General features: G+C 24.4%; 2 non-coding genes across 2 annotated transcripts; one reads left to right on the top strand and one right to left on the bottom strand.

Annotated features, from left to right (window-relative positions):
* Positions 1 to 20,236: 20,236 nt before the first annotated feature.
* Trnay-gua (transfer RNA tyrosine (anticodon GUA)) lies at positions 20,237 to 20,322 on the top strand. Its single transcript is given in 2 exon segments — positions 20,237 to 20,273; positions 20,287 to 20,322. It is a non-coding gene; the product is annotated as a tRNA-Tyr (tRNA).
* A 1,469-nt stretch (positions 20,323 to 21,791) lies between these two features.
* On the bottom strand, positions 21,792 to 21,877 carry Trnay-gua (transfer RNA tyrosine (anticodon GUA)). Its single transcript is given in 2 exon segments — positions 21,792 to 21,827; positions 21,841 to 21,877. It is a non-coding gene; the product is annotated as a tRNA-Tyr (tRNA).
* Between the last annotated feature and the right edge of the window lie 1,950 nt (positions 21,878 to 23,827).

Here is a 23,827-nt window from a genome sequence, read left to right as displayed (position 1 = left end):
AAGGCCAACAGTGTAGCTTTAAGTGGGGTGTAAGAGAATGATGGTGAAAAAACTACTGAAGTAGCTCTAGAAATACTTAAAAAAGTAGATACAAAAATGAAAAACATAAAGTTTTGTCTGTCTAAAAGTTAAAAATAAAAAAATTACAAGAAGGAAAATTACTGTGCTCCAATTTTAGTAAAATATGTAGCTTGTAGAAAAAAAATTAAAATGTTTAAAATTAAAAAAAATTCAAACGTTAAATTTCAACTTACAAAGAAAGTTTACATCAATGAAAACTTCACATACAGAAACCAGAAACTGTTCACCACAGCACTTCATTTCAAAAAACAACACAACTGGAAATTTTTATGGACAATAAACGGCATTGTTCACTTAAGAAAAAAGGAAAATCACAAATTTATCCAGTACCAAAAAAAGAAGACATTATACGTATAAAAATTTAATAATTTTTAAAGTATTTCTTTATGAAGTGAACATATTTTATTATGTCTGTTAACTTTATAAATAAAAACCATTTAGCTTAATGAACAATATTGATAAAAAAAAATTTTTTTCTATTTCTAACTATATTTTTAAATATATTTACCATTATTAATAATTAAAACACTGTACTTTTCTTTATGAATAATAAGAACCAAAACAGAAAATTTAATTTAAATGCTGAACCAACTGTTTTTAGTATTCCAGTACATTTCTACTGATGACCTTGAACAGCAAATTTAAATTAATGATGTTGAAAAATTCTGAAATGAGACAAAAAATTTGCTTATTGAAAAATGTAAACAAAGAATTAAACAAAATTTCAAAACAAGTCAATAAAGAGTCATGAATTGATATATTACACCTTGATTCAAAAGATCAAAAGTCCAACATTATAGTTTTAAGTAGAGTGGAAGAAAATGATGTTGAAAAAACTACTGAAATCTCTAGAAATACTTAAAAAGTAGATCCAGAAATAAATAAAAAATGACAAAAAGGAAAATTGTGATGCCCCAATTTTATGAAAATAAATGAAATCTTTAAAATAAAAATAAGTTTTCAAACGTAAAGTTTCAATCTACAAAGAAAGTTTACATCAACGAAAACCTCACATACAGCAACCAGAAACTATTTACCACAGCACTTCAGCTCAAAAAATAACACAACAGGAAATTTATATGGGTAATAAATGGCATTGTTCATTTAAGAAAAAATGAAGAATCACAAATGTATCTAGTAGGAAAAGAAGAAGACATTGCACGTATAAGTTCTAATTCAATAACATTGAAAGTAATTTATTTATGAAGATCAAACATTTTATAATGTTAGCTATAGTTTTTTTAAAGAAAAATTATTGATTAAAAAAGACTTTTTTTTTCTGATTTCTAACTTTTTTTTTTTTTTAATATTTAAAACACTTAACTTTTCTTAATGATTAATAACAAACTAAATACATAATTTATTATTATGTTGTTTATTGTGCAATGTTGGACTCAGGCATCAAAACTTGAGCCACTTAAACAAGACACACAAAAAGAGAAAAAGAAAATAAACTTATATTCAAAACTTTAAAATAAATTACAAATATTTATATATATAAACATAGTTTAAATGAAAACAAAGTTAAACACAATATGATATACAAATGAACTAAATTAAAAATTTAATTCAAAAGATTCTAAAATAATATTACTTAGTACACACAACAAACAAGTTTGTCTAGAATCATCGCTTATAAAAGAAAAATCATAATTACAAAATAAATAAATAAATAAATAAGTAAACTAAGAGTTTTTAGGGGGGTGGCGTAGGGAAACGAATTTTTTTTCCTGTTTATAGTGGAAAATTAGTGAATTTTACTTGTATTTATCGTATTTAAATCAAATCTTTTTAGCTTTAAACGAAATTGTTCTATCCCCTCACAAGATACTATATCCTGAGGTAGTCTGTTCCACATAGCTTTTGCTCTGTGAAAAAATACGCCTTGCCACTGACTGTTTTGAAAATCATGTTTACATTTTAATTTCAAATTATTTCCTCTTAGTTGATATTTATTTTGGGAACAATTAAAAAACTGGTTAAAAAAACTTTTATATTTGCCATTGATAATTTTGTAAAGAGTTAATAGATCAAATTCCCATCTTCTATATTCCAGTGATTTCAAGCCAAAAAACTATCATTATATGATGAGTAAGATATTTTGCAACGACTACAAATATGATGTGTAAAACTCTTTTGCACAGATTCAATTTTATTAATATCCTTTTTTTAATGGGGTGACCAAATTTGGGTACTAAACTCAAGTTTAGGGCGAACGTATGTTTTAAATATTTTTGTCAGAATTGAAGCAGAATTAGTTTTAAAACTTTTTAATATTTGATAAGATGTAGTTTTTGCAATTTTATATAAATAGTTGATATGTTCATTCCATTTTAAATCTTTGGAAATATAAATTCCCAAATTTTTAAAAACTTTGATTTCTAGTAACTTGATGTTATTTATTTAGAGGTCAGTTGGAGAAGATTTATTTTTGTTAATGGTTAGAATTTTACATTTGCTAGAATTTAAGTTTAGTTTTCTTGTTTTTAACCGTATGTAAATATTATCTATAGATAGTTGTAATGAAGTATTTGATTGACTAAAAATTTTGGCATCATCTACAAATAAGCTTAACTCACTTTTAATATCAATGTTTGAACAAATATCATTAATATAAATTAAGAATAGACGGAACCAACTACACCACCTTGTGGTACTCCACTGTAGATTGTGAAAGAGTCAGAAAACGTATTGTTGATGAGTACTCTTTGTGATCTATTATTTACAAAGTTATCAAACCAATCAATTAAGCTTTCATGTAGCCCATACTAATTTAAAATTTTTAATAATCTTTTGTGTGATACTGAATCAAAGGCTTTTTGAATATCCGTATAAACTACTTTAGTAAATTCATTTTTGAAATAAGGAATTAACCAAGAATGTAGGCATGTTAACAGTTGAATGGTTGATGAGCGGTTTGGGACAAAACCAAACTCTTTGTTAGTTAATAATTTGTTATCAAAGAGGTGATTGAGAATTTTTACAGATACAATATGTTCATAAATTCTTGAAAAGCCACTTGTTATAGATATTGGTCCGTAATTTAATGGATCGTGTATATTACCTTTCTTGTATTTGAACCAACTGTTTTTAGTGACCCAACACATGTCTACTGATGACCTTGAATCATTAGAAAATAAAGATTTAAATGATATAAGTTTAAGTTTTTTGCTAGTCAACATAAGAAGTCTTAGTAAAAATAAATCATTTCTTTGAGGAGCTAATGTATTCATGTAATATTTCACCAGAAATCATAGGTATATGTGAAACAAAACTTAATAGTAACAGCAACATAGATTTAATATCATTGAAAATTTTAATCTACATTTTGTCAATTCTGAAACCAGATCTGGCGGTATGCTTGAATTTTTATATGCTAGTGTGCCACAAATTATTTTTTAGTAATTTACTGTTCCCAGATTGTGAAATAATTGAGGATCACTAGGGTATAACAAAATGTGTAAAGTTTAATTGGTTTTTGCAAACTCTTCAATTAAAAAACTGTACTTACTTTATACTGTTAACTAATAGTTATTTACAAGTTTATTTATTTACTAAACTGTTTTTTTATAAAACAAAACTTTATTTCAATACAGTTAATCATTAAATTTAGCACTGTTGATACCACAAAAAAATAAAGCTATAATTTATTTTTATGAAATATAACTAAATAGTTGTTATTAATTATCTTAAAAATTCCATCAATTTACAATTCTCTGTTTATTTAAAAAAGAGTATTACTTTGAAAACTCCATACATAAATAAAAATATGTTGTTTATAAGAGATTAGTATCAAGCAACTAATAGGTTCTACTTTTTTAGCTGCAAAACCCATCGTAGTTTTTACCTTAAGTCCTATGTTGACACCTTAAGGCAAAGACTAGATACCCACATTTAATAAAAGCTTGGTTTTATACCAATTCAAATGCTATTGCGGCAATAGGTATGTCGGTCTTACAACTAGACAGCTGAAAAAAGGTCAAATAACACAAACCTGCTTGCAGGTTTTTAAACAAAGCTGAAAAAGAAAAAGATAAGAGTTCTAAAAAAGTAGAAAACAAAAAAAAAACTTGCTATTGGGGAACATTAGGTGAACAATAAGAGTTATGCTGAAAATTTCAATTTGGAAAAATTTAAGATAATTAATAGTTGTCATAACATGTTTGACTTGTTTGAATGGAAGCTATGTGTATTTTAAATAGAAAACTTTATATGCTAAACTAACGTGACTATAGTGTTGTTTTATTTACTTAAGAATCTGTTTTGTGTTTATATGTTTGTATTTTCAATTAGCTTTAATAGCTAATATTTGATTAGTTTGGTGAAATTGACTTTGTATGTAGTAAATTTTTGTTTTTGAAGATTACTACTGTTACTATTCAAATAAAATTGTTTTTTATTTATTGCTATGTATCCACTGATGTAGTAGAGTTAAATCTATCTATTTATATTTTCTACTGAGTGTCTTTTATACATTGTTTATAGTTATATTTTTAATATATTTAGGTTTTGTTGGTATATTTAAAGTAACTAACTCCATTATATAGTTACTGTAGATTTTTGTATTATAGTATAAGTTAACAATAATTAAACAAAATTATACAAATACATTAACTTTATAAATATAATTTTAAGGGTATAGAGAACAAGGACTAATATAATTATGATTATTACGTTTGTGATGTTTTATTTTACATGATTTAAAAAAAAATCAGATTTTGATAGAAAAAATATTCTGCAAAAAATAAAACTGAATACTTTAAATGATTCCTGAAACAGAATAACTCAAGTTGTAATCGTTAATACTATTTTAAGTTTTTAAAGAGGCCATACATCAAAAGTAATAGTGAAATAATAAGATAAAAAAAATATTTTAACGTATGATTTACTGCATTATGATGGTTCAAACAAGGACTATGAAAAATATCAAAATTACCAAACAATTCGCATTAAGTTAATTTTTATTTGTTTAAGCAAAATAATTAATACAAGCTAGATTATTATAAAATTAAAATGATAACAAGTCAATAGAATAAAGTTGTCATGATAAAACAAGATTAGTCATTTTTTTTTTAATAGGTAACTTCAACTAATTTACTACTCTTAAAAGAAAAAATATCAAAAGTTAAGTTAATAAGAAATTGTTGCACCTCTAAAGTTTTGCATTAAACATCTTGTATAAAAATTAGTTTTAGTCATTACTTTATAAGTGATCAAAAAATTGATTAACGGCAAAGTTACTTAGAAAGTTAAATATAGGTATGAAAGTTGAAAACCTTACAAAAGGATACCAATGTTTACTTTTATAAATATTAAATAGGTCTTAAACTTTTTTATGACAATTTCCGTATATACATTAAAATTGTAGTGAAAAGAAGTTGAAATTCAAGTCACAATATTTGTTAAATCATTTTTGTGATTACAATTAAAGAAAATTTTTTTGTTACATTTTTCACCACTTGTGGAATTAAAAGTATTCAAAAAAACACATTTTAATTAGTTACATTAAAACTTGTTTCTGTATATTTTAACGCATAAGTATTAAAAACAGTTAAAAAGTTAAAAAACAAGCATAAACCGAGTAAAACGAAAACATAAGTGTTTTATAATTAAAGTATAAGATTTAATACAAAATACGTTAAAAAACCTTAAATTTAAATACAAAAAACAAAATAAAAAACCTCTACTAAAATCAAGAAAAAATAAAAACTTTTTTAAGTGAGTTAAACTAAATTTTTATTATAGAAATAAATAAATTTGTTACTGTGGTTTAAAATTTAAAAGCGGTTATTTTATTGTATGTTATTTTATTTGCATGATAGTTAAGTTTAAAAAGTTATGAATAATACAAAACCAATTTCTACTCATATAGCTTTTTTACAAACTTTAAAAGTAAATTTCAAAAAACTTGCATTTTATTTCTTTCTCATTTAGCTTCATAAAAAATTTTACAAAGTTCTTACTTTTTAAAAAATCCAGTAACAATATCATTTAATATGTAATATATAAAAATTGAACAAAAAAGTTATCTATAGCAAAATTAACAGTTGAAGTATAAATTTCCAAACAACCCAGCAATAAAAAAACAGCCTTTAAAACTTTGGTAAATAAAAGTTTTAAATCTTACAATTTATATGGAATACATTTTATGAACTTTTATTAAAAACATGAAAACATTACAACTTTTGTATTAGAAATAGAAAATTATTTTCTTTTAATTATAAAACTTGCTATTTTTGTAGGTAATTTTGTAAAAATGTATGACTTACCATGTTCTAAAAAATAGTTTTAAAGAAGATACCAGTTTTCATATAAGCAATTGTTGAATTCATTCATTTGAAAATCAGTAGTTATGGCAATAACTCTAAAATAAACAGTTAATGATTATAAAAGTTATTAGTTAAAAAGAAATACTTTGGCTGTGCCGAAGTCGTATGGTACTTATAATTTTCAGAAAAAAAAAATTAACGAAAATAATAGGCTATTTTCAAAACAATTTTACCTATCATTTAAAACAATTTTGTTATTTTGAAGAAGTTAATTTTTTTCCTGTGCTTATATTTTGTTGCGTATTATAAACTAATTTGTTGAAAATTCATATATTTAAAACAATTGCAGTGATAAAAGCTAGATTTTAAAATTAAAACTTTAAAAAATATTATATTTAACATCATTGTATGTATAGCTGATGTATAAGTATTTTTTCTTTTAAGACTGCAATAGGCTTGTGAGAAGCAATTTTTCAACCTCAATAATATAACAACAGCAATTATTTCATTATTTAATGATTTTAACTAAAGGCGTTTCTCTGAGTTAACATAATAAATGAGTGTGACTTATAAAGTTCGTATTGTAGTTTTTATAGGTTTAAATTTTTTATTGTAAACACAAGTTTTTGTAATTTTTTGTTTTGTTTTTCTTTTCTTAAAAAATATGTATTTCAAATCACTTTAAAATGTGTTTTTTAGTTAGCACAGAGAATTATTGTTATTTTATATAAAACTAAATAAAATATTTTTATAGCAAAGTTTATTAATTTTAGTACATTATATAGTTTGTTTGTATACTTTAGTCCTGATATTTGTTTTAATACAAAATAACATTTTTGAAAAAAATTAATTATTTTACAATACTTATTATTTTTATCGTTTATTGCATCTTAAATTTCTACAAAGTTAAACTTTTTCGAGTTCATTTAGTTTAATTAAGCTAAACTCTCTATTCAGTCTTCAAATCATTATAAAGTAATTCTATTTTTCAAAAAGGTTTTATTTTATTTTAAATATTAATTGATTAACTGGAATAATTAATAGAAAAAAAATACTGAGAATTTTGTTCAATAAATAGAAAATTTAAAAACAAACATAAAAAGAATAGAAACAAACATAAATGAATGCTTTGTTCAAATTTTTTGACCGCATTCACAACAGTTTTAAATTAATAACGACGTAGCTCACAGGAAGAGATAAGTTTTAAAATAACGCTTTTCTATTTATTTTTGTTTGGTTTGTCAAATAAATACTTGTTGATGCAATTTTACCGCTAGAGGAGTTTTACTTTATAATTTAAAGAAGTTATAATTTTAGTTTTTTTCAAGCTTAATAAGTTTTAAAATAATTTTTTAAACAAAATTTTGATATCTAAAATGTACATATAAAAATTAATGATTAAAGTAAAACTTGTTTAAGTTACAAATATCATTTTTAAGTTAAATAAAATTTTACTATGTAAGGAACTTCACTGTCTTTTAGTTGTTAAATTTTTTATTTATTAATTAGTTGTATTTTTCTATAGAATTATAGATAATAATTGTACACATAAACTTATATGTGTTAAAAAAAAAGTTTATTCTTTAATATATCTATAAAAAATGTTACATCAATGTATATCAAAAATTTTGTTAATCTACGTATTTTTGAAAAATTTTTACGCTTGAATGAACAAAGCTAATGTTCATAAACTAGTTATTTGCTCATAAGTCATAAACCAGACGCTGTTGTTCAAATTCTTACATTTATTAAACAACAAGGTGTAAAATGTAGCATTTAAGTCAATCTCCGCAGCAAAATATTTTATCAATAAGATATATTTCAAGTTAGAGGCTTCAAAAGTTTTTTATATCTCCTGAGTTGCTTACGTATTGTTATAAAGTAAAATTAATAGTTAGTTATTATAAGAAGATAATAGCTTTTTATTATACTTGTAAATTAAAAAAAAAATCATTGTGTTCTAGTTCAAATTTCTTATTTGTGTTAGTTAGTTTACTGAAAAGTGTTTTCATACTTTGTTAAGTCATAGTTTATTACAACTTTTGCAGTGCTTTGAAAATATGTTTTTTGTGCAAGGCTAATGAAGCTAAACATGATATTTTAAGAATTTTTTCATATATCAACCATGCTTAAAGGTCAGTCTGAGCTCAAAAAATCTAAATCAGCAAAAAAACATTTATAGATGCATAATTATTCATTATATTACAAATTTTATTGCACCTGCATGTGAACTCTTTAATAAAACATAAAATTTAGTATGATATTTTATTTAATTTTGTATAACTTTTTTTATTACGCTTAGTAACTTTTCTACGGTCAAATAAAAAATATGCTATTTTGTAAAAAGTAAGACTTACCATACTAAAAACGGTATTTTCAAAGCAGATACAAGTTTTCATTTAAGCAATTGTTAAATTAATGAATTGAAACATCAGAACTGATGGCAATGACTTTAAAATAAACAGTTAATTACGTTATAAGCTTCTGTTATTTAAAAATAATTAGGCTACTATATATTTTTTAATTTCAAAACGTAATTATGTGTCAGTAGTTTACATTTATTAAAAACTGTATCCATTTTAAATTCCAAGCTAGAAACTATAAATAATAGGGATAGAAACTAACAAAACCTCAATATTTCTATAACTTATTAGCTTAGATTTTTTTTTAAATGTACTTTTTTATTGTTTAGTATTTATTTGCATTAATTTCATATATATTTTTATTGAAAAAAAATTTAAAAGCATGTTAAAATAATTCTTTATTTGTTGACATACACTGGTATGTTTTTAAAATGTATTAACTATGATACAATAAACAAAAGATAAACATTGTTATACGTTTTGGTTTTTATTTAAGGAGCTTTTTGATCGATTTAAAATAATTTCTGTTAAAGGTGATAAAATGTATCAAAAATGCAATCAAAAACGCATTTTAAAGTAACTTATATATATCAACTTTGTTTGAAAAATAGACAACCTTTGTTGGCTAAACAGCATTTAAGTTTAGCTTAATCAGCTTTTTATACTTTTTATTTAGATTAAGTGAACTTTTTTAAATCGTAAAAAGAATATTTCAATTTCTTATTATGGAACAATTATAACAAAAGGTTTGATCATACCAATTTGATCACCAGACCACAAGTTTCGGTAAACTGAAACCACTTTCGTCCTCATTAGGACTCATCAGTCAGTCAGTCACAACCGAAAAATTTCAGTCGTCAATCTATAAACGGTTTATCATGCCTCAACATGAAGCAACCATTTGCTGGCAATGACCAGTGACTATCAGTGGAACAATTATATTGCACTTTATAACATATTAGTAGAAGTTTTATTTATACATCTGTGATTTAATTACACTTAACTACTTGTTAATTATTAAAAGTATAAAATTTTTGAAATATGATTAACTTGACACTTTTTTGCGCTAAACTTTCGAAACTACTTTTCAGGATATTCTAGCTTTGTTGGTTTAAAATTAGTATCATAAATCCAATACTTACCTTTTACAAACCGTTTGTACTGTTTTGGCTCTCTTCAACAAAGCTGAAGTGTTAATAAGTATGCTCGACTGCACCCCACGACCATCATGCAACGTATGGCAATGTAAACTCTTCTTTAGCTTGGTTTTAATGAGATTAAAACCAAGTCGCAAAATGTCTTATGGATTGTTATTGATGGTCTGAAGTTTATAATGTACTCCTGGATGAGGCGTTAATGGTTGTCCAAGCGGTGTGCGACTTGATAACAGAAAGTTACTTTGTACACCGTGTCCTAGAATCAAATATTTTGAGCGTTTTTTTGTGTCGTTCAAATAACGGTTAAACTGTATGTTTATATTTAGGTAAACTTCAGAAATAATTTGAATTTGTAAATTACTTTTTAAAACTGGTTTTCCAGTGTAAAAAGAGACAAAGTTTTTTATACACAACAACACGGAATTAAAAGTCTGTTTCTAGTATTTAAAAGTAATTGGACACAAATAACCAATAAATATATTTAAACCTGTTAGTAACAAAACAAAATTAAAAAAGGTGCAACCTCCATGTGTGAGGAAAATATATTTTATCTGCTATACAACAGTATCTTTATAAGTTGTATATTTTACGATTATTTACATCAGGGATCGTCAGACTTTCATGAGCAACATGCTATACAACACCAGAAAAATCAACAAAATAAATAACAATATTAAGTTATGAGTCTTTCAAAATGTTAAATATTTTACTTTACATTTATTAATAACTTTAACGTACGTTGAATTTTGTTTAAAATTTATAAAGCTACTGTAAAAGTAAAAAGAATATTATCTTATAGTTTAATTTCATTAAATTAATATATTTTTGTATTTTAAACAGTTTTATAAAACTAATTTTGTTAATATTTGTATTTTAAATGTATATAATTAATAAAAAAAGACAATATTTAGCTAAAAAATGTATCAACTTTGTAAGCATTATGAGAATCTATTGTTCGTAGATGTTGGGTTAACAGTATTTATTGAGAAAAAACCAAGGTTTATTAAATAACGCTCTCTAGGCAAAGTACTTTGTATGAAAAACTTTTGTAGTGGATGAAAATAAAAAAATACTGAGTTAACTCAAAAGAAAAAACAAATAATTATAACTTTATGTATTTGTTTTTATTGAAAAATTAAACTAAGTTTACCATACTATAGGTTTAAACTTATAGAGTGAGTGCGAGCAAATCTTTTATATTTTTTTCCCATTTAGTCCGCGGATTGCAGTTTAATCACATATATAATCAAAATGATTTTACTTCACGTTAATCTAATTTCTGTATTAAGTTTTATATTAAATTTTTGATAAAAACTATAAATATTTTTTACTTAAATGTTGATATCAAACTATCTATCAACTTAAATATGTTTTAAATTAATTTATCATGTAATGTTTTAGTCGAAGTTTTAAACTTTATAATTTTAATAAATAACAGTTTATTTTTTACTTGTTTTATATAAGTTTTTTTTTAATATATATTTGACTTAACGAAGATTACTTAGAACTCAATAATAAAATTAAGTGATTAAATGTAAAGATCTTTTTAAAGACTAGGTAATAAAACATGATATTGGTAATTAAGACAGCATTTTTTAATATTTAATTGTTCTCTGGTTTTGATAGTTCCGTTTTTTTTAAGTATAGAATTTTTTTTCAAGTTGAATTTTTTTTTAGTATCTGCTATTTAGAAATAACTTATTTTATATAATTCAATTTAACAAGTTTTTATACCTAAAGTTCAAACTTATCTTCCATTACTTGATCATTAAAAATATATTATGCAAAACTTAGTACCTTTTATGTAAAAAAACGAGCATAATTTTTCAGGTGTATATAGAATACTGAAGATGTTATAAATACATTTATAGGATTTTCTTTTTTGTACATATAAATCATTTTAACTACAATTAAACCAACATTACAAAACATTAAAAACTTAAACTACTTAGTATAACATTACATTAGCTTTCAAACCAGCACTTTTTAAATATGTGATAGTTCAATCAAACTTATAGTTTTATATAACTTTTTATATACAAATACATTTTTATTTAAAACATACAATCATTTTATCAACATTAGGTTTTACAAAAATGTATAACTTTATCATTTTAGTTAGCAACGAACTAAGTATCTATCTAAACTATAAGTCAAAAATACCCGTTTGCATTATTAACTAAAAGTTAAACTCCTAAGAACAGCTAACCACAATTATTTCGAATTACTGAGTTTTAGATAAAAAAGTACTAGAAATCTTTTAAGTACTGCTATAATCTAGTTTAAATAATTCTATATAATAAAAAAAATTACTTGTAAAGCACAGTATTTTAACTAGTAAGCAGCGCTTTTGTTATTTCAGCAATATTAGGTATTGTTTATTGAACGATAGAAAAAGCGCTTCAAAAGTTTTGTCTTTGGACCTAGTTTACAAAGGAACCTCTAGATATCGAATCGTACACCACAGTATAACTACAATTGACTTTAAAGCAAGGTTGTTAGAGTTCACCAAACTATGTACTTAATAAAAGCTCGTTTTTTTTTAATATAACGAGTAAGTGTTTAGCGATTGTTTTAATAGAAATGTGGCAACTATGCTCTAAATTGTTTGTATTACGACTTTTTATTGTCTAAGAAATTAATTAGTACCTTTCAAAAACTAAATGAGTTTTAAGACTGTTTATAATTCTTAATAATAATAAAAATTGTTAATGATTTGAGTAGTCATTTTATCCATTAAAAGTCAAAGCTTTACTTGCGCTTTAAATACATTATCAAAGTATTTAATATCTTTTAGAATTTTTAACATCTACTAAATAACGCATATAAAAGCCTGAATAAATAGCTTAAGCAATGTTTTTCAAATGTATTTTGTTGTTTATTTAACGACACAATAATGCTCAAAATATTTGGTCATAGGATCTGGTGCACAAAAACCTTTTAGTTATCGAGTAGCAAACCACAAATACCTTCTAACATCTTATAAATGATGTTTTCTGAAAAATATTCAAATAAAACAAGTCTATTAAAATTAAAATAAATAGAGCAGAAATTTTTTAAGAAAAATCCAAGTAACCTAAAAAAAAAAGCAACCGAAGATTGAAATATTTAATAACAAAAAGTAGAAAACATTTAACAACTTTGTACACAATAGACAGATTTAATGAAATTCGACAGTTTACTTTTGTATGTTTCTCACAGAAAAAAATATTTTTAATTAATTAATTACTCTGTTTATTTTTATTTTTTCATTCACAAATTATCTTTTTTGTCGCTGACTAGTCTAAAATTTTTTTCGAATTTAAAACTTTCACTTTGGTTACATAAAACAATAATTTTATCTATTTATTATCTCATTTCATTTTACTCAGTACTAAATATCTGTTTGTATCTACAAGTTAAAAAAATATCGGTTTGAGTAAATAAAGAAATAAAACATCTTTATTTACTAAAGTCGAACTTACATTAATAGAGTAAATATTGTTAGAGCATACTTTATCATTATCATTCAAAATAATACATTTCAAGTACAAAAAAATAACTATAAAAGCAATAAAAATCTAATAGAGCTAATTTCACAAAAAAAAACCTAGCTAAAGTTTTGACCCTGCCGTCGATAAATTGTGAAAATATAAACGTTTAAAGACAAAAGGGTTGATCGTACCAATTCGATCATCAGATCACAAGTCTTTGGTAGACTGAGACCAGTTTCGTCTTGATAAGGACTCATCAAAATGATAGTAAAAACAGAGTTTACGAAATAGGGTAATTTTTAGCCTAATAATACATAAAATTTAAAACCTTTTACAATTTTTCTTTCGTTTAACAAAAAACAACTTGAATATAAAAGTACAAAGATTAGTCTGTACAAAAACGATATGTTCAATGAAAATTGCCCACATAAAGTGGAAAATTAAACATAATTAAGTATTAATAAGTAATACAGAATATAGTCTACATTATTGATATAGTTAATACAAAATTAAAAATGCATATTCTTTAAAAATTGTTAACATTTGTACAATACTTTACAAATTTATAAAAATATTTTTACAATTTAAAGTTTGGTAAATTATCTACTTAAGTTTTTTTTTTTAATCAATTGTTGAATTAAATAATTCTTTTTGTATGTTCAAAAAAAAGTTTTCAAGTCAAATCATATACACAACCACAGTTTAAATATAACACACAGCAACCAGTTGTAAATAAAAGTCAGTAAAATAGATTGAATTAAGAAATAAGTTTGAAAAACAAACATAAATTATTAAATGTATAAGATTTTGGTTATTATATAAATAGTTTTAATAATAACTTTTATATGACTTTACAGAGTAAAATAATTAAAAAAAAACTTTTGTTAAAAAACAATTACGAAGGTTTAAAGTAAATAAAGGTTAACATACAACCGAATAGCTTGAGATATAAAATAAAAATATTTATGTCTAGTTGGCTGTAACAAGCTACTTTAAATTTATGTAAGATCTATACCTTTAAATACTGGAAAACCTTACTTTTTAATAATTATACTACGTTAAATATAACTGTCGTAAAATATATTTTACGTGCATATAGTTTTATATATAAACTTAAGTTAATGTTTGTATGACTTGGAGAAAAAGCTATCAAAAAGTTTTAAAAATATTCTCACTTTTATATAAATATTTTTTAATTTAGTTAAGTTAATTTTCAAACTAACTTATATTTATATTATTATATTATATATATTATTATATTATATTATTATATTTTCAAAAAAGAGTATTTATTTATAGTGTTTTAGCTTTGCGGGTAGTTCTTTAATATTCTAAGAATTAACATTGTAGTATTTATAAGGTTTAAATTTTCGTCTATCATTAATGGCTGTTGGTGTGAACTTTTAAAAACGGCTGTTGTTTTGAATCTGGCATGTCTAGTTGGAATGGGTAAAGACCGTTGGTGAGAAAACTAACAAGGTTGGTCTAAAAACTTGTCAGCATGAAGATACTAAAGTCAAAAGAAACAGCATTTATCGATACATTGACTTGTGAAGTTCTTCCAACACTCAAATAACTTATAGAAAACTTTGTTGATAAAAATCACAGTTTAGACAGCTTTTACTTTGACACACTGGACATCCCATGCAAGTATAAAGATTTAACAAGTGTCCTTGAAGCTGCGTTCGTGCTTTACAATGACCAGGCAAGTGTTGAACGAGGCTTTAGCTTAAATTAATATCAACTAATATGGAAGAGATGACAACAAGGTCCCAAAGAATGATCAAAGATCATCTATATAAAAACAGTCTAAAACCAAGCACAGTGGAACTAAGCTCTGCCTTGTCAAATTTCGTAAAACCTTCTAGGGCCCAATATAGGGCATACCATGTGCAACAGCGCTATGTTAAAGATGTTACAAATAAAGCTAATGCTGTGAGCAACTTAGGAAAACAAAAAAGTAGACTAACAAAACAGAACAAATGTTTGAATGAAGACTATGACAAACTGCAGATATACCAACAAACAATCTGATGTTGAGCAATGGAAACACTACTAAAAGGGAAAGAGCTGTTAAGGATAACCTGATAAAGTCGATTTATTTTTTGTAGGTCTTTTTACAGTAATATTAAGCTTTTAAATTTTGTTTACTGCATTTAGAACAGTCGCTAGGATAGACATATATTGAAGTTATTGTATAAGCATTCATGTGGAAGTTATTAGTATATTTAGAATAATTAGAGTTTGTCAATTAAAGTGTCAAAAAACATTAAGTGTTTTGTTTTATGTATAAAGTTAACTTACAAATTTTCACGAAACTGTGTAAAAATCTTACCTTTTAATCTCAATTGATTTAACCTTTTAACATTGAATTTTTAAAAACAGTTTTTTTCTTAAGTTTGGTAAGTATCTAATACAGAAGTAATCTTATACAACCTTCCTTTTATTATTGAATAAGAAAAATGAGCATAAGGCACAGTAATTTATGCAAGAAGCAAAAATAAAACTTTAATGGACTTGTCAAAAACTCGGAGTAGTTTAAGGTTACTCAAGGAAGATTTTTTGACTTAAAGAGTGGCAACCCCGCGTAAAAAATATTGTAATAAGAAAAAGACTGGAAGTGTGGTCCGCAAGGTTATACTCAGCTAGGAACGTATTTTTGAAAATGTTTTCAATTAAAAACTTACATATACGCTTTAATTTTAATAGTTCTTCCAAATTTACCACATTTCGAGTTCAAAGTACAACTTTTTATATTGATAGTTACAAAAGCTTTTAATGAGTGCGGGCGACTGTTGCGACTACAATTGGTCTGCAACTTGTAAAATGCTGCCAACCCATGAACTAGAATAGGGATTCCCAAAACTTAATTTAATGCTTTGGAACTTAAACTAGATACTCTGGACTTGATGATAAAAAGCGAAAAAAGGTCTTAGGTGTTTTAATGGTAGTTTTCTGAGAAATCTTGTTGGAGGGGCTATAGTTCTCAGAATTTCTTCAAAGGGAGCCTTTTGAAAAGAAGTTTGGAACCCTTGACTAAAAAACAGACAGAAAAAAATACAGAAGTTGTTGTGAGTTATTAAAAAAACTAGCCTATAAAGTCTAAGTGTGTGGCAACCTTGGTATATATACAAACTGTTTATAGGCTTCAATACAAAACACTGTTCATTGAAATCGTTTATTAATACTAAGAAGTATAAAATGTATACTATTTTATAAAAATAAAAGAAACTGCCAAACCAATTGAAAAACAAACAACACTGAAAGTAATTGAATCAATAAAAAGCTTGTGCAAACTATACATATATTTGAGGAAAACATTTCTGCAACAATTTATATGTACACAGTGAAGTTAAAAGCTTCATTTAGATGATGTTGTAGGTAGTACTTAAAAGCTATATGAAGAAACTTTGAGTTATTAACACAGTTTTGTATAAAAGGCATCTTTTTGGGACTATTTTGAGTTTTTTTGAAAAACTTGAGATTATAATGAGTTTGAATTTTAGTAGCATTTAAATATATACAGAGTTATTAAAAATTAAAATGCTTGAGTTTATAGAAAAAAATTATGAAAATAAGTTATTTTCTTAGAATAAAAAAGAACATTTCAAAATTTTAATTAAACATTTCAAAAGTATTAAAAAGTGTTTTGTGATTTACGAATATATACAATTTTGTGAGATTAAAGAACCTGAATATAAAAAAATTGTCTTCAAAACTTATAGAAATTAAAAGAATAATCGTTAAAAAATAAGGATTTTTATGCTTTCTCTACGGAGTTGTCTTTGATTTCAATGTTTGCAAACTGCTTCAAGGATTCATCGACTGTTAAAATTTTAATAAAAACAAATTGACTATTTAAAAAAAATGTTTAAAACAAACACAGAATATAGAAATTGTTTACTAATGGTGAAAAATATTTTGAAATATATAAGTTACAATTGAGCTTACTACTTTATTAAATGTTTAAAATTAAAAGTATAATACTAAGTTATGAATAAACACACATATAATCTTAATAAGCATAAAACAATAACAAAACTGTCTATTAACAGTTTTTTTTTTCAAGTATTTATAAAAACAATATAATTCAGAATTTTTTTTTATTTTAATACTTTGTATTATCTGATTCAGAGAAAGTTCTAACTTTATTCAGGTAACTTCAATAAAAGTGCTTTAGCAAGCTAATTTTTATCAGTAAAGATATTGTTTAAAGGATTTTTTACATTTTTTTTTAATTTAAAGTTGTATAATTTTATAAAAAATTTAAATAAAAATTTCTTATATTTCAGAAACAAATACTAGCAAACAAACTTTTATCAGCAATGATACCGGGATCTCCTTTTTGTTGTTCGTTTTTGTTGGTGATATTTGCAGAGATCAAGTCAACATCACAAGATGTTTTGTTGTGAAGTCTGTTTAAATAACATAACTTTACAAATAATTATTTAATAAACAGTTGTTTAATATCTTTACTATTGGTGATTGAGAAGTCTGTTTTATAAATTATTTATAATCAACATTAATATTTTTTTGTAATTTATTATAGTGAAAATAGCTTAAAAAAGAAAATAAAGTTGATTTAATTTGACAGATGAAAATCAATTTTAAAAACTAGCATCCTTTCGTACTTAACATAAGTTTAAAATAAAGGTTTGATAAGCTTAAATTATTTTACAGTTATTTACAAACTAACACTATAAACTATTTAAACTTTGGTCAAATTCTTTACTATCAAAACTTAATTAAATTTATAACTAAAGACATTAACTTAACATTATAAAACATTTTATTAAATCTATACACTACAATAGTTTTTAAAATAAAACTCTAAGTCAGACCAGAATATTGTAGTTTACCAAATTTTTTTCATAAAACTAAAGAACGAATTATTTTTATTTTCAGTGTTTTTAATAAACAAACAGATATGTTTGATTGTTGCAAAAATTATGTTTAATAGTTAATAGTTTAATACATTTAAGTAACTTACATTCAAGTGAACGAGTCCCTTCTGTTTATTGAAATCAATACAAAAAAAATATACATAACAAGAAACTTACATGCAAATGAACGAGTCCCTTCTGTTTATTAAAATCAATACAAAAAAAATATACATAACAAGACACTTACATGCAAATGAACGAGTCCCTTCTGTTTATTGAGATCACCATCAGCAGAAACTTTCTTACCATTCAAATCAATCTTGTTATTTTCAACAGTCAATACGCTTCCTTCATACACCTCCATCACCGATTTCTTCTGGTTGACCTGTGGATATATGTATTATATTGTTTGATTATTTTTTACATTAAAAATTGATCATTAATATCAACTACAATATCTCCCTTGTCTGATTGCTTTATGATTTTCCAAACTCATTTCTAAAATCATTTTCCTTTTGCATTCATTAAAAAATATTAAAATATTTGGCCCCTATATCATACTTTTTTTTTCCGTTATGAGTTAAGTACACAATTATTTTTACCTCCCTTACAAGTTTTACCCCCTGATAGCTAAAATCTCCCCAATGAGACGGTTATCGTTTATTTTAGCAAACCCTGCTCAAAAGATCAAAACCTGAGTATTAAATTTATATATTTTATAAAGCGCTAAAACTACATTTAAATAATAAAAAACTAATGAATTTAATAAATATCTACTCGTAATAATCAATTTCAACTCACATTATCAGAGCAGTCAGCATTGTTGTTGATGATGAGCGATTCACTGATGTTCAATTTACCGTAAACAGTGAAACCAGATTGGTCAATTTTCATCACACAATTACTCACGTGACAATCTCCACCAGTTTCAACTCGGAGTAGTCCTTCCGTGTTCTCGTTCTAAATAAAATTATTAAAAATTATTGTATTAGATATTTATCAAATTTAAAATAACATTTAGTTTCAACTCTTGACAGTCCTTCTGTGTGAAAAGTTGGTTTATCATTAATTTTTTGTTTGCTTGAAAGTATTATGCACTATTATATATTCATGTTAGTGCATTTACTTGTACTTATATTATATTTTCAAAAAACACTTAAGTTAAGTACAACTTATTAGGATTTTTGTTTTTGATTGACTGTTGTCACATTGCTTCCACATCTTTGAGTACACTTTTTTTTTAACAGGTCATAGTGTGTAAGTTAGTAAAATTTACAAACTTTATTTTATTTTGCATTGACATTTAGTGTAAATAACACTGAAGCAATTGTTGAAAAGTTACGGATAAAAAGTTTTTGTATATTAAACATGTTAATTTTTATATGTATTTATGAACAACGATTCTCAATAAGCTCCTCGTCAAAAGTTTTCTAACTTTAGATAAATAGTTATATTACATTGCTAAAATTTTAATTTCACAATTACCAATAAGGTATGTATGTTATATGTTTGTACAAATATAGCTTGTGTCAATTATCACAACCTTCAATTTTTTATATACTTTGAATTATATACAGTATGTTAAATAAACCACAATGCTTATGTATTAGGTTTTATTCACTATTCAACCCCATTTTATACTGTAAAGGTTTTTATTTTATAATTATTTGTATAACGAGAGTTGTTTAAAAAAGCATGTCAGATTATAAATACATGACGTAACTTCTAGTATTTATTGCAATTGTAAAACAATGCACGAAGAAAATAACTTTTAGACATAAATAATATATTCAAAAAACTTATAATTTTAAAACAAAATTATAACTTTTAGGCTTAGCAGAATTACTTTTTCAAAAAACTACAAACTTAATAAGCATTAGCTTATAATACCGATTAAGTTTTTAAAATGATTTTCTCAACTTAGCTAATTAGAAGGTATAACTTTCAATTAAATAAACAAATGCATAGCTTACAAACAATACAAACGCAATATAATGCATTCTATCACAACTTTCGATAGCTCAGTTGGTAGAGCGGTGGACTGTAGCATGAGGTTAGAAATCCATAGGTCGCTGGTTCGACTCCGGCTCGAAGGACTTTTTTATGTACTAGAATTAGTGATGTACCGGACTCACTATCCGGGTCCGGGTCCGGCCGGATATTGCCATTTTTGTCTGATATCCGGATCCGGCCGGATTCTAATTTGAAAAAAAAGTCCGGATCCGGTTCCGGCCGGACTCTAGTTTGAAAAAAAAGTTCGGATCCGGTTCCGGCCGGATTCTTATTTGAAAAAAAAGTCCGGATCCGGTTCCGGCCGGATTCTAATTTGATAAAAAAGTCCGGATCCGGGTCCGGCCGGACTCGAAATTGTGGGTCCGGTACATCACTAATTAGAATAGCTTACATGTAATAAACCATAGGGGGATTAAACATTATTTTTACAGAAGTTAACATTGAAATAAGAAAAAAAGTTTTATTTCACAAAATATCTTTATAGATAATAAAAAGTTGAACTAATTCAGTTTAGTGAAAAAGTTTTGATACAAACGTATGGAGAATATTTAATTTATATATTTATTTAAACAAATTTATGAATCCATTTGTATTTCAAAAATTAAATCTAAAAAACGGTACAAAAATAGCAACAAAAGAACAGTTTAGTTACTATATTCTAGGTTTAAAAAACTTATGGTATATTTTACTGACAATGTGAAATAATTATGTAACTAATTCTGAAAACTAACATTTTTATTTAGTTCATACATTTATAAAATGTTTAACATGTGCTATTAATTTTTTTCAGTAACATTTTTTATTTTAAACATTACTATTCAATGTTTATACAGATTTATAATAAAAAGCAAGCTTCGTTTTTGTATAGCTTCTTTAAAAAAAATACTTTTTAATACAGTAAATAAACTACATAAACATATAAGTTATTTCAATTTTTATATACTTCTAGTATAAATGAAACTAACTGGTTTTAAAAACATATTACATAAAATAAAGTTTATAAATATTATTTTAACCTTTTAATTATTTTTTTTTTAATTATTTAGGATAATTAATAAATATAAAGTCGTAAACGAGGTAAGACACTCTTTAACAAGTTGTTAAATATGTTTAAATCAGCTAGCAGTTATATTTGTACCGTTTTATAAGTTAGTCTTTGAGATACAAATGGACCCAAAAATATGTGGAAATAAATATATAACAATTAAATATTCTTTATAAATATTCTTTTACTAAATATTCTATAAACTAATAAGTTATCTTTCCCATTAACAACCCAGTTGAAGTGTGTTAATTCGTGAACACACAGAAACATATGTTGGTACAATAAAGGAAGATTACTGTACAATTTGTTGTTATAAATTAAATATTCTCCATACGCTGGTATCAAAACTTTTTACTAAACTGACTTATTTTAACTTTTTATTATTTATAAAGATATGTTGTGGAATTAAGCATTTAAATAAGGTTCAATGTTAACTTCTGTAAAAATAATGTTTGATCTCCCTATGGCCTATTATATGTAGGCTTTTCTAATACATATAAAAAAAAGTCCTTCGAGCCGGAGTCGAACCAGCGACCTATGGATTTCTAACATTTTGCTACAGTCCACCGCTCTACCAACTGAGCTATCGAAGGTTGTGATTGTAGCATTATATTGCGTTTATATAGTTTGCAGCTATGCATTTGTTTTTAGTTGATAGTAATACCCTCTAATTAGCTAATTTGAGAAATAACTTTACTAACTTCTCAAGATTTTAGAAACTTTTTCTATTTTTAAGATTTTTTTTTTTTAATATTTGACTTTCAAATGGTAAAACTTAAATGAGAATGTAATAAGTGAATCAATTTTTTTAACAAAATTGCTATTTAACTTATTTTGTCTTAATTTTCATGAAACTTACAAACAAAAATAGTATACTAAATAATATTTATAGCACTTAATTGACAAAGAATTTATTAATTATAAAAAACATAAATAACTATTTTGTTATCAATATTGGGTTATACTTGTTTTTGAAACCTCAATTTTTATCTCTTTATTTTTTTATTTGTTTAAATTTATCATATTATTTTTCTTTCAAATACTAGCTTAATATAAATTTTCACAATTTTTACTGACTTGAACAAAAGTGAGGTTTTCAAACTTGATATTTTCGGCGAAAACATTAACAAACAGATCATCACACAAAACAGCTTCAATAACTATTTCGTCTCTGTTGCCTTTGCCTGTATAATAAAATATTGATAATAAACATTTATTCTAGTTTATTTTTTGATTTGTTATTGTGAAAAAAGTTAAGCAGAATAGATATAGTTTTATCTTACATTTATTAGATTAAAACCTTGGAATATTTTTTTAATTTTTTCTAGCATTTCTGTATTCAACATTTTAACTTTAAAAAAAATATAAATATTTATGCTAACATTAAGTTACCAGAAACACAAAATATGTTTTATCATTTCATTTCAAATAGTTTCAATTATATGATACATATTTTTAATCTTTGTCACAAGTTTTTTATAAGATTAATTTGATCAACTACACTAAAACTTACAATTTTCAATCAAAGTATTAATGTTTTTAGTTTTTATTCACAAAGTTTAAAATTCTACAATAAAAATCGGAAAGTGTGGGAAAATGATAAAACTCAAATCCACAAGCAAGTGTTCATCGGCGCTCACAAAGTTAATCAACAAATTTGCTTTTCTTTACACAATTATTCTTACGAACTGGGGTTTGACTTTAGTTGTTGGCCCCTTTTAAAATCTAAAGTTTTTTAAGTTTTTAATTTATATAAGCTTTTCTCCAGAAATAAAATTTTTTTTTTTATTTAACTTACTTATTAAATTAAATTTTTTTAAATGAAAGTTTATTTTTCCTTTTTATTTTTGTATTAAAACTTTCTAAAACAAAATTTCTAAAATATTCAAACTTATAATGGCTTTAGTGCAAATGTTACATGTTTTATATTATTGTTATTATTATTTTTTTCAATAATTTACTCTGCAAATACTTTCATTGGTTAAAGATTACTAACCTTTATAGTATAACAAAAAAGAAGACTTTTTATAGACTCATTATTTATAAACAATACTGTAAATCAAAAACCTGGTTTATAAATTTTGTTTATTGTAAGGAAATTTATTTTTACTATACTTAAATAATAATTGAAAAAATTTTTAAGAACTGAATTTAATTAAGGTATAAACATTTCAAGCAGTTTCTAACAAACTGTAAAAGTTTTTCAAATTTTTTAATTTTAGGTAATTTTAGTTGCATTATTGTGTTTACTTGTCTTATGAAACGCCAATTGTCATCGCATTAAAAATTTATCGAACAACTGCAAAAGTAACTAGTTTTCAAGCAACGGTATGGTCTTTATATAAAAACACACCTAAAAAATATTTTAGAATGACATTCATAAGCTCGCGTTTGATTTTTATTACTTTACGTTTGTAACAAATCATAAAAAGCTGCTTTTTTAAAATAAAACATATTAAGTTTTCAAGTTTTAGTTTTTTGCCTTAATGTTATTTTCAATAATGAAAAAGAAAACTCGATTTTTTTCTAGCAACAGAGATGGT

This window comes from Thalia democratica, chromosome 6 (genome assembly GCF_965202585.1).
Source record: "Thalia democratica chromosome 6, ktThaDemo2.hap1.1, whole genome shotgun sequence".
Lineage (NCBI taxonomy): Eukaryota > Metazoa > Chordata > Thaliacea > Salpida > Salpidae > Thalia > Thalia democratica.
The sequence above is the reverse complement of the archived record's forward strand: the minus strand, read 5'-3'. Positions and strand labels throughout refer to the sequence as shown.